Source organism: Ranitomeya imitator, chromosome 8 (genome assembly GCF_032444005.1).
Source record: "Ranitomeya imitator isolate aRanImi1 chromosome 8, aRanImi1.pri, whole genome shotgun sequence".
Taxonomy (NCBI): Eukaryota; Metazoa; Chordata; class Amphibia; order Anura; family Dendrobatidae; genus Ranitomeya; species Ranitomeya imitator.
Window position 1 is genome coordinate 36091550 of NC_091289.1, and position 13424 is coordinate 36104973.

Consider the following 13424-nt stretch of genomic DNA (forward strand, 5'->3'; position numbering starts at 1 on the left):
TACAGGTGGAGAGCAGGAGAGTACATGTAGTACAGGTATAGAGCAGTATAGTAGATGTAGTACAGGTAGAGAGCAGTACAGTACATGTAGTACAGGTGGAGAGCAGTACAGTACATGTAGTACAGGTGGAGAGCAGTACAGTACATGTAGTACAGGTAGAGAGCAGGACAGTACATGTAGTACAGGTAGAGAGCAGTACAGTACATGTAGTACAGGTGGAGAGCAGTACAGTACATGTAGTACAGGTGGAGAGCAGTACAGTACATGTAGTACAGGTGGAGAGCAGGACAGTACATGTAGTACAGGTGGAGAGCAGTACAGTACATGTAGTACAGGTGGAGAGCAGGACAGTACATGTAGTACAGGTGGAGTTCAGTACAGTACATGTAGTACAGGTAGAGAGCAGGACAGTACATGTAGTACAGGTAGAGAGCAGGACAGTACATGTAGTACAGGTAGAGAGCAGGACAGTACATGTAGTACAGGTGGAGAGCAGGACAGTACATGTAGTACAGGTGGAGAGCAGGACAGTACATGTAGTACAGGTGGAGAGCAGGACAGTACATGTAGTACAGGTGGAGAGCAGTACAGTACATGTAGTACAGGTGGAGAGCAGTACAGTACATGAAGTACAGGTAAAGAGCCAGACAGTACATGTAGTACAGGTGGAGTTCAGTACAGTACATGTAGTACAGGTAGAGAGCAGGACAGTACATGTAGTACAGGTAGAGAGCAGTACAGTACATGTAGTACAGGTGGAGAGCAGTACAGTACATGTAGTACAGGTGGAGAGCAGTACAGTACATGTAGTACAGGTGGAGAGCAGTACAGTACATGTAGTACAGGTGGAGAGCAGGACAGTACATGTAGTACAGGTGGAGAGCAGTACAGTACATGTAGTACAGGTGGAGAGCAGGACAGTACATGTAGTACAGGTGGAGTTCAGTACAGTACATGTAGTACAGGTAGAGAGCAGGACAGTACATGTAGTACAGGTAGAGAGCAGGACAGTACATGTACAGGTGGTGAGCAGGACAGTACATGTAGTACAGGTGGAGAGCAGAACAGTACATGTAGTACAGGTAGAGAACAGGACAGTAACAGTACGTGTAGTACAGGTAGAGAGCAGGACAGTACGTGTAGTACAGGTGGAGAGCAGGACAGTACATGTAGTACAGGTGGAGAGCAGTACAGTACATGTAGTACAGGTGGAGAGCAGGAGAGTACATGTAGTACAGGTATAGAGCAGTACAGTACATGTAGTACAGGTAGAGAACAGGACAGTACGTGTAGTACAGGTAGAGAGCAGGACAGTACGTGTAGTACAGGTAGAGAGCAGGACAGTACATGTAGTACAGGTGGAGAGCAGTACAGTACATGTAGTACAGGTGGAGAGCAGGAAAGTACATGTAGTACAGGTATAGAGCAGGACAGTACATGTAGTACAGGTAGAGAGCAGGACAGTACATGTAGTACAGGTAGAGAGCAGTACAGTACATGTAGTACAGGTGGAGAGCAGGACAGTACATGTAGTACAGGTGGAGTTCAGTACAGTACATGTAGTACAGGTAGAGAGCAGTACAGTACATGTAGTACAGGTAGAGAGCAGTACAGTACATGTAGTACAGGTAGAGAGCAGGACAGTACATGTAGTACAGGTATAGAGCAGGACAGTACATGTAGTACAGGTAGAGAGCAGGACAGTACATGTAGTACAGGTGGAGAGCAGGACAGTACATGTAGTACAGGTAGAGAGCAGGACAGTACATGTAGTACAGGTGGAGAGCAGGACAGTACATGTAGTACAGGTGGAGAGCAGGACAGTACATGTAGTACAGGTAGAGAACAGGACAGTACGTGTAGTACAGGTAGAGAACAGGACAGTACGTGTAGTACAGGTAGAGAGCAGGACAGTACGTGTAGTACAGGTAGAGAGCAGGACAGTACGTGTAGTACAGGTGGAGAGCAGGACAGTACATGTAGTACAGGTAGAGAACAGGACAGTACGTGTAGTACAGGTAGAGAGCAGGACAGTACGTGTAGTACAGGTGGAGAGCAGGACAGTACATGTAGTACAGGTAAAGAGCCAGACTGTACATGTAGTACAGGTGGAGAGCAGGACAGTACATGTTGTACAGGTAGAGCAGTATAGTAGATGTAGTACAGGTAGAGATCAGGACAGTACATGTAGCACAGGTGGAGAGCAGGACAGTACATGTTGTACAGGTAGAACAGTATAGTAGATGTAGTACAGGTAGAAATCAGGACAGTACATGTAGTACAGGTGGAGAGCAGTAGAGTACATGTAGTACAGGTAGAGAGCAGGACAGTACATGTAGTACAGGTGGAGAGCAGGACAGTACATGTAGTACAGGTGGAGTTCAGTACAGTACGTGTAGTACGGGTAGAGAGCAAGACAGTACATGTAGTACAGGTAGAGAGCAGGACAGTACATGTAGTACAGGTAGAGAGCAGGACAGTACATGTACAGGTGGAGAGCAGGACAGTACATGTAGTACAGGTGGAGAGCAGAACAGTACATGTAGTACAGGTGGAGAGCAGGACAGTACGTTTAGTACAGGTGGAGAGCAGGACAGTACGTGTAGTACAGGTAGAGAGCAGGACAGTACATGTAGTACAGGTGGAGAGCAGTACAGTACATGTAGTACAGGTGGAGAGCAGGACAGTACATGTAGTACAGGTGGAGAGCAGTACAGTACGTGTAGTACAGGTAGAGAGCAGGACAGTACATGTAGTACAGGTAGAGAGCAGTACAGTACATGTAGTACAGGTGGAGTTCAGTACAGTACGTGTAGTACGGGTAGAGAGCAGGACAGTACATGTAGTACAGGTATAGAGCAGGACAGTACATGTAGTACAGGTAGAGAGCAGGACAGTACATGTAGTACAGGTAGAGAGCAGGACAGTACATGTAGTACAGGTGGAGAGCAGTACAGTACATGTAGTACAGGTAGAGAGCAGGACAGTACATGTAGTTGTAGTACAGGTAGAGAACAGGACAGTACGTGTAGTACAGGTAGAGAGCAGGACAGTACGTGTAGTACAGGTAGAGAGCAGGACAGTACATGTAGTACAGGTGGAGAGCAGGACAGTACATGTAGTACAGGTAGAGAACAGGACAGTACGTGTAGTACAGGTAGAGAGCAGGACAGTACGTGTAGTACAGGTGGAGAGCAGGACAGTACATGAAGTACAGGTAGAGAACAGGACAGTACATGTAGTACAGGTAAAGAGCCAGACAGTACATGTAGTACAGGTGGAGAGCAGGACAGTACATGTTGTACAGGTAGAGCAGTATAGTAGATGTAGTACAGGTAGAGATCAGGACAGTACATGTAGCACAGGTGGAGAGCAGGACAGTACATGTTGTACAGGTAGAGCAGTATAGTAGATGTAGTACAGGTAGAAATCAGGACAGTACATGTAGTACAGGTGGAGAGCAGTAGAGTACATGTAGTACAGGTAGAGAGCAGGACAGTACATGTAGTACAGGTGGAGAGCAGGACAGTACATGTAGTACAGGTGGAGAGCAGGACAGTACGTGTAGTACAGGTAGAGAGCAGGACAGTACGTGTAGTACAGGTGGAGTTCAGTACAGTACGTGTAGTACGGGTAGAGAGCAAGACAGTACATGTAGTACAGGTAGAGAGCAGGACAGTACATGTAGTACAGGTAGAGAGCAGGACAGTACATGTACAGGTGGAGAGCAGGACAGTACATGTAGTACAGGTGGAGAGCAGAACAGTACATGTAGTACAGGTGGAGAGCAGGACAGTACGTTTAGTACAGGTGGAGAGCAGGACAGTACGTGTAGTACAGGTAGAGAGCAGGACAGTACATGTAGTACAGGTGTAGAGCAGGACAGTACATGTAGTACAGGTGGAGAGCAGTACAGTACATGTAGTACAGGTGGAGAGCAGGACAGTACATGTAGTACAGGTGGAGAGCAGTACAGTACGTGTAGTACAGGTAGAGAGCAGGACAGTACATGTAGTACAGGTGGAGAGCAGTACAGTACGTGTAGTACCGGTGGAGAGCAGTACAGTGTATGTAGTACAGGTGGAGTTCAGTACAGTACGTGTAGTACGGGTAGAGAGCAGGACAGTACATGTAGTACAGGTAGAGAGCAGGACAGTACATGTAGTACAGGTAGAGAGCAGGACAGTACATGTAGTACAGGTAGAGAGCAGGACAGTACATGTACAGGTGGAGAGCAGGACAGTACATGTAGTACAGGTGGAGAGCAGTACAGTACATGTAGTACAGGTGGAGAGCAGGACAGTATGTGTAGTACAGGTAGAGCAGGACAGTATGTGTAGTACAGGTAGAGAGCAGGACAGTACATGTATGTCACGATATGGTATGAAATATCATAAGTAGTTCTCTTGCTAGCCTGAGTGGGCTAAGCCCCCCCTTCTTGGAGTAACAGTTTGTAGCTGCAAATTCCTGGCTGTCCTTCTCTGAGAGTATGGGGGAAGAGAGGTTTTATTGCCGAACGGAATTTACGACTAGCATTTCCTGTGTAAGCTCTTGTTCAGCTATAAGGAAAAGTGGCTCCAAAAATTCATGAAAGATTCTTTGTTTAGTTTTTGTTAGATATTAGGCAAACGATTTAAGCTAGAAATACGAAAATATATATTTGTAGTTTCACTTGGTGTAGCTACACATCTCATGACACTCGGGCTTCTAACTCCATCTGGTAAAGAAGTAGGGATTTCTCTGTAAATACAGTGGGGCAAAAAAGTATTTAGTCAGTCAGCAATAGTGCAAGTTCCACCACTTAAAAAGATGAGAGGCGTCTGTAATTTACATCATAGGTAGACCTCAACTATGGGAGACAAACTGAGAAAAAAAATCCAGAAAATCACATTGTCTGTTTTTTTTATCATTTTATTTGCATATTATGGTGGAAAATAAGTATTTGGTCAGAAACAAACAATCAAGATTTCTGGCTCTCACAGACCTGTAACTTCTTCTTTAAGAGTCTCCTCTTTCCTCCACTCATTACCTGTAGTAATGGCACCTGTTTAAACTTGTTATCAGTATAAAAAGACACCTGTGCACACCCTCAAACAGTCTGACTCCAAACTCCACTATGGTGAAGACCAAAGAGCTGTCAAAGGACACCAGAAACAAAATTGTAGCCCTGCACCAGGCTGGGAAGACTGAATCTGCAATAGCCAAACAGCTTGGAGTGAAGAAATCAACAGTGGGAGCAATAATTAGAAAATGGAAGACATACAAGACCACTGATAATCTCCCTCGATCTGGGGCTCCACGCAAAATCCCACCCCGTGGGGTCAGAATGATCACAAGAACGGTGAGCAAAAATCCCAGAACCACGCGGGGGGACCTAGTGAATGAACTGCAGAGAGCTGGGACCAATGTAACAAGGCCTACCATAAGTAACACACTACGCCACCATGGACTCAGATCCTGCAGTGCCAGACGTGTCCCACTGCTTAAGCCAGTACATGTCCGGGCCCGTCTGAAGTTTGCTAGAGAGCATTTGGATGATCCAGAGGAGTTTTGGGAGAATGTCCTATGGTCTGATGAAACCAAACTGGAACTGTTTGGTAGAAACACAACTTGTCGTGTTTGGAGGAAAAAGAATACTGAGTTGCATCCATCAAACACCATACCTACTGTAAAGCATGGTGGTGGAAACATCATGCTTTGGGGCTGTTTCTCTGCAAAGGGGCCAGGACGACTGATCCGGGTACATGAAAGAATGAATGGGGCCATGTATCGTGAGATTTTGAGTGCAAACCTCCTTCCATCAGCAAGGGCATTGAAGATGAAACGTGGCTGGGTCTTTCAACATGACAATGATCCAAAGCACACCGCCGGGGCAACGAAGGAGTGGCTTCGTAAGAAGCATTTCAAGGTCCAGGAGTGGCCTAGCTAGTCTCCAGATCTCAACCCTATAGAAAACCTTTGGAGGGAGTTGAAAGTCCGTGTTGCCAAGCGAAAAGCCAAAAACATCACTGCTCTAGAGGAGATCTGCATGGAGGAATGGGCCAACATACCAACAACAGTGTGTGGCAACCTTGTGAAGACTTACAGAAAACGTTTGACCTCTGTCATTGCCAACAAAGGATATATTACAAAGTATTGAGATTAAATTTTGTTTCTGACCAAATACTTATTTTCCACCATAATATGCAAATAAAATGATAAAAAAACAGACAATGTGATTTTCTGGATTTTTTTTTCTCAGTTTGTCTCCCATAGTTGAGGTCTACCTATGATGTAAATTACAGACGCCTCTCATCTTTTTAAGTGGTGGAACTTGCACTATTGCTGACTGACTAAATACTTTTTTGCCCCACTGTATGTATCCCAGTTAGGACATATTTGATCTCATTAGAATGCTCACGTTAATCCGAGATGATTGATGGGTTTTTTAGGACGCTGACATGTTTTGTAGTGAAGTTATAGAAATCAGAGAGAATAGTTTAAAGTTTAGGCAGAATGTAGAGAGAGGAGGGTCTGGATAAGCCAGCCTTTCTGTGATGTCACAGCCTTGAAAGTATAACTGGCTGCACACATCCCCAGCTGTGTCTCTGCTAGATTTCTTCCTGACTTCTTGTCCTCTCCTGAAGCCAGCAGCATCCCATGGACTGGGATATATGGAAACTGCCCTAGCCTGGTTGCCTGTCATGCTTTGAACTTGTAAGTGTTGCTTTTTCTCATTTATTCCCTTTATGTTATAATTACCCTTGTACATATTTGCAATTGTCTCATTTGTAACTTCTTTATAAAATATTTTTCATAAAGCACTGCCTAATTAATTTCAATGGAATATACTATTATATATTAGTTCGTTCATCCATGCTCTAAACTTACCCTGTCTTCTGAAGTGAAATACGCTACTGTTACTGTTGTGTTGGGTTAGCTTCGGACCCGTTTAATCGAAGCTGGTGGCAGCGAGAAGTGTGCAGACTTTTGGGTTATGTTGTAGCGGCTGCGACGTTAATAATTATTGTTCCTGCCTGAGTGGGAGTAGTTATCGCGTCGCTGCAGCGTGCCCAATAGCCAGTACATAGCAGCCAGCCTTTCTGGCGACTAATTACCCAGGGTGCAGTACCTAATCTGACCTGAGAGTAAGGGGGCGCCAGAGAGCTGCAAGTGTTAAGTGGAACTGTAAGCGGGATATACATAAATCCCTGCAGTTCGTGCTATATAGAAAAGCAGTGGGATACCTAGAATAAGCCCCTGCTGTAAACTAAGAGGTCAATAGCCTTGTGTGTGGTTTTTCATCATATCGTGGAGTGGAGGGATAACTAAGATAAGCCCCCTGCACATGTGATAGCCGTCTGTTGGCCTAAAGTCACCCCAACCCGTGACGTAGGGGTGACGGTCACGGCGTGAATCCTGACCCATTGGTGACAGCGGTCAGGGGAATCGTGACAATGTAGTACAGGTGGAGAGCAGGACAGTACATGTAGTACAGGTGGAGAGCAGGACAGTACGTTTAGTACAGGTGGAGAGCAGGACAGTACGTGCAGTACAGGTAGAGAGCAGGACAGTACATGTAGTACAGGTGTAGAGCAGGACAGTACATGTAGTACAGGTGGAGAGCAGTACAGTACGTGTAGTACAGGTAGAGAGCAGGACAGTACATGTAGTACAGGTAGAGAGCAGTACAGTACATGTAGTACAGGTGGAGAGCAGTACAGTACGTGTAGTAGAGGTAGAGAGCAGTACAGTGTATGTAGTACAGGTGGAGAGCAGGACAGTACATGTAGTACAGGTGGAGAGCAGGACAGTACATGTAGTACAGGTGGAGAGCAGGACAGTACGTGCAGTACAGGTGGAGAGCAGTAGAGTACATGTAGTACAGGTGGAGAGCAGGACAGTACGTGTAGTACAGGTAGAGAGCAGGACAGTACGTGTAGTACAGGTAGAGAGCAGGACAGTACATGTAGTACAGGTAGAGAGCAGGACAGTACATGTAGTACCGGTGGAGAGCAGTACAGTACATGTAGTACAGGTGGAGAGCAGGACAGTACGTGTAGTACAGGTGGAGAGCAGGACAGTACGTGTAGTACAGGTAGAGAGCAGGACAGTACATGTAGTACAGGTGGAGAGCAGGACAGTACATGTAGTACAGGTGGAGAGCAGGACAGTACGTGTAGTACAGGTAGAGAGCAGGACAGTACGTGTAGTACAGGTAGAGAGCAGGACAGTACGTGTAGTACAGGTGGAGTTCAGTACAGTACGTGTAGTACAGGTTGTGATGAGGGAACAGCCGCCATCTTGGGACAGGCATACTACAGATTGGCGTGACTCCATTTTGTCTCCTGGTCACAGGTCGGCAGCAGGAGTGCTTCTGGCCCCCACTTTTCTGATGAATAAGGTTCCTATTAGTATGCTAACGGGCTGAGCTCAGTGTAAACTGTAGACGATATTTCAAAGCTCCATGAGGAAACCACGCCACCAGGGGGCTTGGAAATGCTTGGGGGCTTAATTAAAACACGCATGCCAAGTGGCCACTGGATACACATCTATTATGGCAGCCCAGCCGAACCGTCTTTAACATGGAATTGTGAATTATGAACGCATCGTCCGAGGTACAGGCTCATAAAAAATATTCTCCTTGCCCTAAAGAAATTGTGCATCTAACAGTGCGACTCCCGTGGCGGTGGGAGGTCTGAAACCCGAGATATAGGGATCAGCCTCCCACAGGGACCGAATGGGTCCAGGTTTGATCCCAGTACGACCGGCAGAACAAACCACAGGCGCTGGTACTGCCCGTGTGCTGATCCGCTCATCCTGAGGGAAGTGATCCCATTTATTAGATATTGGAATAAATCTTGCAGGGAGTCAGAGGGGGTGGAGATTGCTAAGCCCACCCACCTGCAGGCAGGGGGATCAGCCAGGTTTAAGAAGGAGCTGAGGTCACTGGGAGACTCTCACTCCACAGAAGAAGATCATGCTGATATCTTAAGGAACAGGGTATGCCAGCCAGAGGGGAGCAAGCACATGCTTTCTGGGGGCTGCCCGGCAACTAAGTTTTTTGGACCTGCGGAATGCTGTGCCCCCCGGCTTCCACAAGCGACCTTCAACCTGGTAAATTGACCTCCAGCTCTATACCTTTAAGCCTTGTATTATTGTTGTTATATTGTACTCTGACTGTAACTCTTGATATATTGTGATTGTATATTTCTTGTAATTAGCTAGTGCGCCCTTAAGGCAATTAAATCATAAATTAATTTTGGGCTGATCCTTTTACTCTGATTGCGAATCCTAGAATACCCAGTGTGGGTAACGGGGCATTCTCCCCGGCTGCCATTTGCTCTAGGTGCAGTTCCTTTACTGACCTGAGAGACAAAGGGGGCGCCGGAGAGCTGGGCCTGTGTAGTGACGTCACGGATTGGTGACGGATTGGGATTGGGGGCATCACCTCGGACGATGCGTTCATAATTCACAATTCCATGTTAAAGACGGTTCGGCTGGGCTGCCATAATAGATGTGTATCCAGTGGCCACTTGGCATGCGTGTTTTAATTAAGCCCCCAAGCATTTCCAAGCCCCCTGGTGGCGTGGTTTCCTCATGGAGCTTTGAAATACCGTCTACAGTTTACACTGAGCTCAGCCCGTTAGCATACTAATAGGAACCTTATTCATCAGAAAAGTGGGGGCCAGAAGCACTCCTGCTGCCGACCTGTGACCAGGAGACAAAATGGAGTCACGCCAATCTGTAGTATGCCTGTCCCAAGATGGCGGCTGTTCCCTCATCACACAGGTAGAGAGCAGGACAGTACATGTAGTACAGGTAGAGAGCAGGACAGTACATGTAGTACAGGTAGAGAGCAGGACAGTACATGTACAGGTGGTGAGCAGGACAGTACATGTAGTACAGGTGGAGAGCAGTACAGTACATGTAGTACAGGTGGAGAGCAGGACAGTACGTTTAGTACAGGTGGAGAGCAGGACAGTACGTGTAGTACAGGTAGAGAGCAGTACAGTACGTGTAGTACCGGTGGAGAGCAGGACAGTACATGTAGTACAGGTGGAGAGCAGTACAGTACATGTAGTACAGGTGGAGAGCAGGACAGTACGTTTAGTACAGGTGGAGAGCAGGACAGTACGTGTAGTACAGGTAGAGAGCAGGACAGTACATGTAGTACAGGTGGAGAGCAGGACAGTACATGTAGTACAGGTGGAGAGCAGTACAGTACATGTAGTACAGGTGGAGAGCAGGACAGTACATGTAGTACAGGTGGAGAGCAGTACAGTACGTGTAGTACAGGTAGAGAGCAGGACAGTACATGTAGTACAGGTAGAGAGCAGTACAGTACATGTAGTACAGGTAGAGAGCAGTACAGTTCATGTAGTACAGGTGGAGAGCAGTACAGTACGTGTAGTACAGGTGGAGAGCAGTACAGTACGTGTAGTACAGGTAGAGAGCAGTACAGTGTATGTAGTACAGGTGGAGAGCAGGACAGTACATGTAGTACAGGTGGAGAGCAGTACAGTACATGTAGTACAGGTGGAGAGCAGGACAGTACATGTAGTACAGGTGGAGAGCAGGACAGTACATGTAGTACAGGTGGAGAGCAGGACAGTACGTGTAGTACAGGTAGAGAGCAGTACAGTACGTGTAGTACAGGTAGAGAGCAGGACAGTGTATGTAGTACAGGTGGAGAGCAGGACAGTACATGTAGTACAGGTGGAGAGCAGGACAGTACATGTAGTACAGGTGGAGAGCAGGACAGTACATGTAGTACAGGTGGAGAGCAGGACAGTACATGTAGTACAGGTGGAGAGCAGGACAGTACGTGTAGTACAGGTGGAGTTCAGTACAGTACGTGTAGTACAGGTAGAGAGCAGGACAGTACATGTAGTACAGGTGGAGAGCAGTACAGTACATGTAGTACAGGTGGAGAGCAGGACAGTACGTGTAGTACAGGTAGAGAGCAGTACAGTACGTGTAGTACAGGTAGAGAGCAGGACAGTGTATGTAGTACAGGTGGAGAGCAGGACAGTACATGTAGTACAGGTGGAGAGCAGGACAGTACATGTAGTACAGGTGGAGAGCAGGACAGTACATGTAGTACAGGTGGAGAGCAGGACAGTACATGTAGTACAGGTGGAGAGCAGGACAGTACGTGTAGTACAGGTGGAGTTCAGTACAGTACATGTAGTACAGGTAGAGAGCAGGACAGTGTATGTAGTACAGGTGGAGAGCAGGACAGTACATGTAGTACAGGTGGAGAGCAGGACAGTACATGTAGTACGGGTAGAGAGCAGGACAGTACATGTAGTACAGGTGGAGAGCAGGACAGTACATGTAGTACAGGTGGAGAGCAGGACAGTACATGTAGTACAGGTGGAGTTCAGTACAGTACGTGTAGTACAGGTAGAGAGCAGGACAGTACAGTACATGTAGTACAGGTAGAGAGCAGGACAGTACAGTACATGTAGTACAGGTGGAGAGCAGGACAGTGCATGTAGTACAGGTGGAGAGCAGGACAGTATATGTAGTACAGGACAGTACGTGTAGTACAGGTAGAGAGCAGGACAGTGCATGTAGTACAGGCAGAGTACAGGACAGTACGTGTAGTACAGGTAGATATCAGGACAGTGCATGTAGTACAGGCAGAGTACAGGACAGTGCATGTAGTACAGGTGGAGAGCAGGACAGTATATGTAGTACAGGACAGTACGTGTAGTACAGGTAGAGAGCAGGACAGTGCATGTAGTACAGGCAGAGTACAGGACAGTACGTGTAGTACAGGTAGATATCAGGACAGTGCATGTAGTACAGGCAGAGTACAGGACAGTGCATGTAGTACCGGTGGAGAGCAGGACAGTACATGTAATACTTGTAGTGACTTGTACAGCACATATAGTATATGACAGGTTCAGATAAATATGGCACATGTAGTACTGGTAGAGGTCGTACAGATCTGCTGACCTGCCATGAGACTTTCTGATCATGCTGCACCAGCACATAGGATTCTGGACACACAAAAATTTGGTGCGTTCTGGGTATCACTGTGCACGGTTACAGCTATTTTATCTGCATCTTGCAAATTCTCCAATTTAAAGGTTCCCGCCCTAGAAACAATTTTACTGAATCATTTAAGCAAATGATTCCTCGCCAGAGACGGACTACACCTCAACAAACCTGGGAAACACACATTCGCCAGAAGACTCGCTACACTCATCAGGAGGGCGTTAAACTAGAAGAAGAGGGGACGGGAAGAAAAACATTAGACTCGAACAAAGACGACCCAGGAAAACATACTCAGAAGGGAGGTAAGAACATTTCTAAAACAATCCACAGTGAGGAGATTGGAACAAAACAAAATCCTCTAAACTGCATGCTCGCAAACGCCAGAAGCCTGACAAACAAGATGGAAGAACTAGAAGCAGAAATATCTACAGGTAACTTTGACATAGTGGGAATAACCGAGACATGGTTAGATGAAAGCTATGACTGGGCAGTTAACTTACAGGGTTACAGTCTGTTTAGAAAGGATCGTAAAAATCGGAGAGGAGGAGGGGTTTGTCTCTATGTAAAGTCTTGTCTAAAGTCCACTTTAAGGGAGGATATTAGCGAAGGGAATGAGGATGTCGAGTCCATATGGGTTGAAATTCATGGAGGGAAAAATGGTAACAAAATTCTCATTGGGGTCTGTTACAAACCCCCAAATATAACAGAAACCATGGAAAGTCTACTTCTAAAGCAGATAGATGAAGCTGCAACCCATAATGAGGTCCTGGTTATGGGGGACTTTAACTACCCGGATATTAACTGGGAAACAGAAACCTGTGAAACCCATAAAGGCAACAGGTTTCTGCTAATAACCAAGAAAAATTATCTTTCACAATTGGTGCAGAATCCAACCAGAGGAGCAGCACTTTTAGACCTAATACTATCTAATAGACCTGACAGAATAACAAATCTGCAGGTGGTTGGGCATTTAGGAAATAGCGACCACAATATTGTGCAGTTTCACCTGTCTTTCACTAGGGGGACTTGTCAGGGAGTCACAAAAACATTGAACTTTAGGAAGGCAAAGTTTGAACAGCTTAGAGATGCCCTTAATCTGGTAGACTGGGACAATATCCTCAGAAATGAGAATACAGATAATAAATGGGAAATGTTTAAGAACATCCTAAATAGGCAGTGTAAGCGGTTTATACCTTGTGGGAATAAAAGGACTAGAAATAGGAAAAACCCAATGTGGCTAAACAAAGAAGTAAGACAGGAAATTAACAGTAAAAAGAAAGCATTTGCACTACTAAAGCAGGATGGCACCATTGAAGCTCTAAAAAACTATAGGGAGAAAAATACTTTATCTAAAAAACTAATTAAAGCTGCCAAAAAGGAAACAGAGAAGCACATTGCTAAGGAGAGTAAAACTAATCCCAAACTGTTCTTCAACT

General features: G+C 46.1%; 1 long non-coding RNA gene across 2 annotated transcripts in view; it reads right to left on the reverse strand.

Moving 5' to 3' along the window:
- The window catches only part of LOC138647612 (uncharacterized), a 78202-nt gene that overhangs the window by 23068 nt on the left and 41710 nt on the right, over positions 1-13424 (reverse strand). The gene's annotated exons all lie outside the window — the stretch shown is intronic.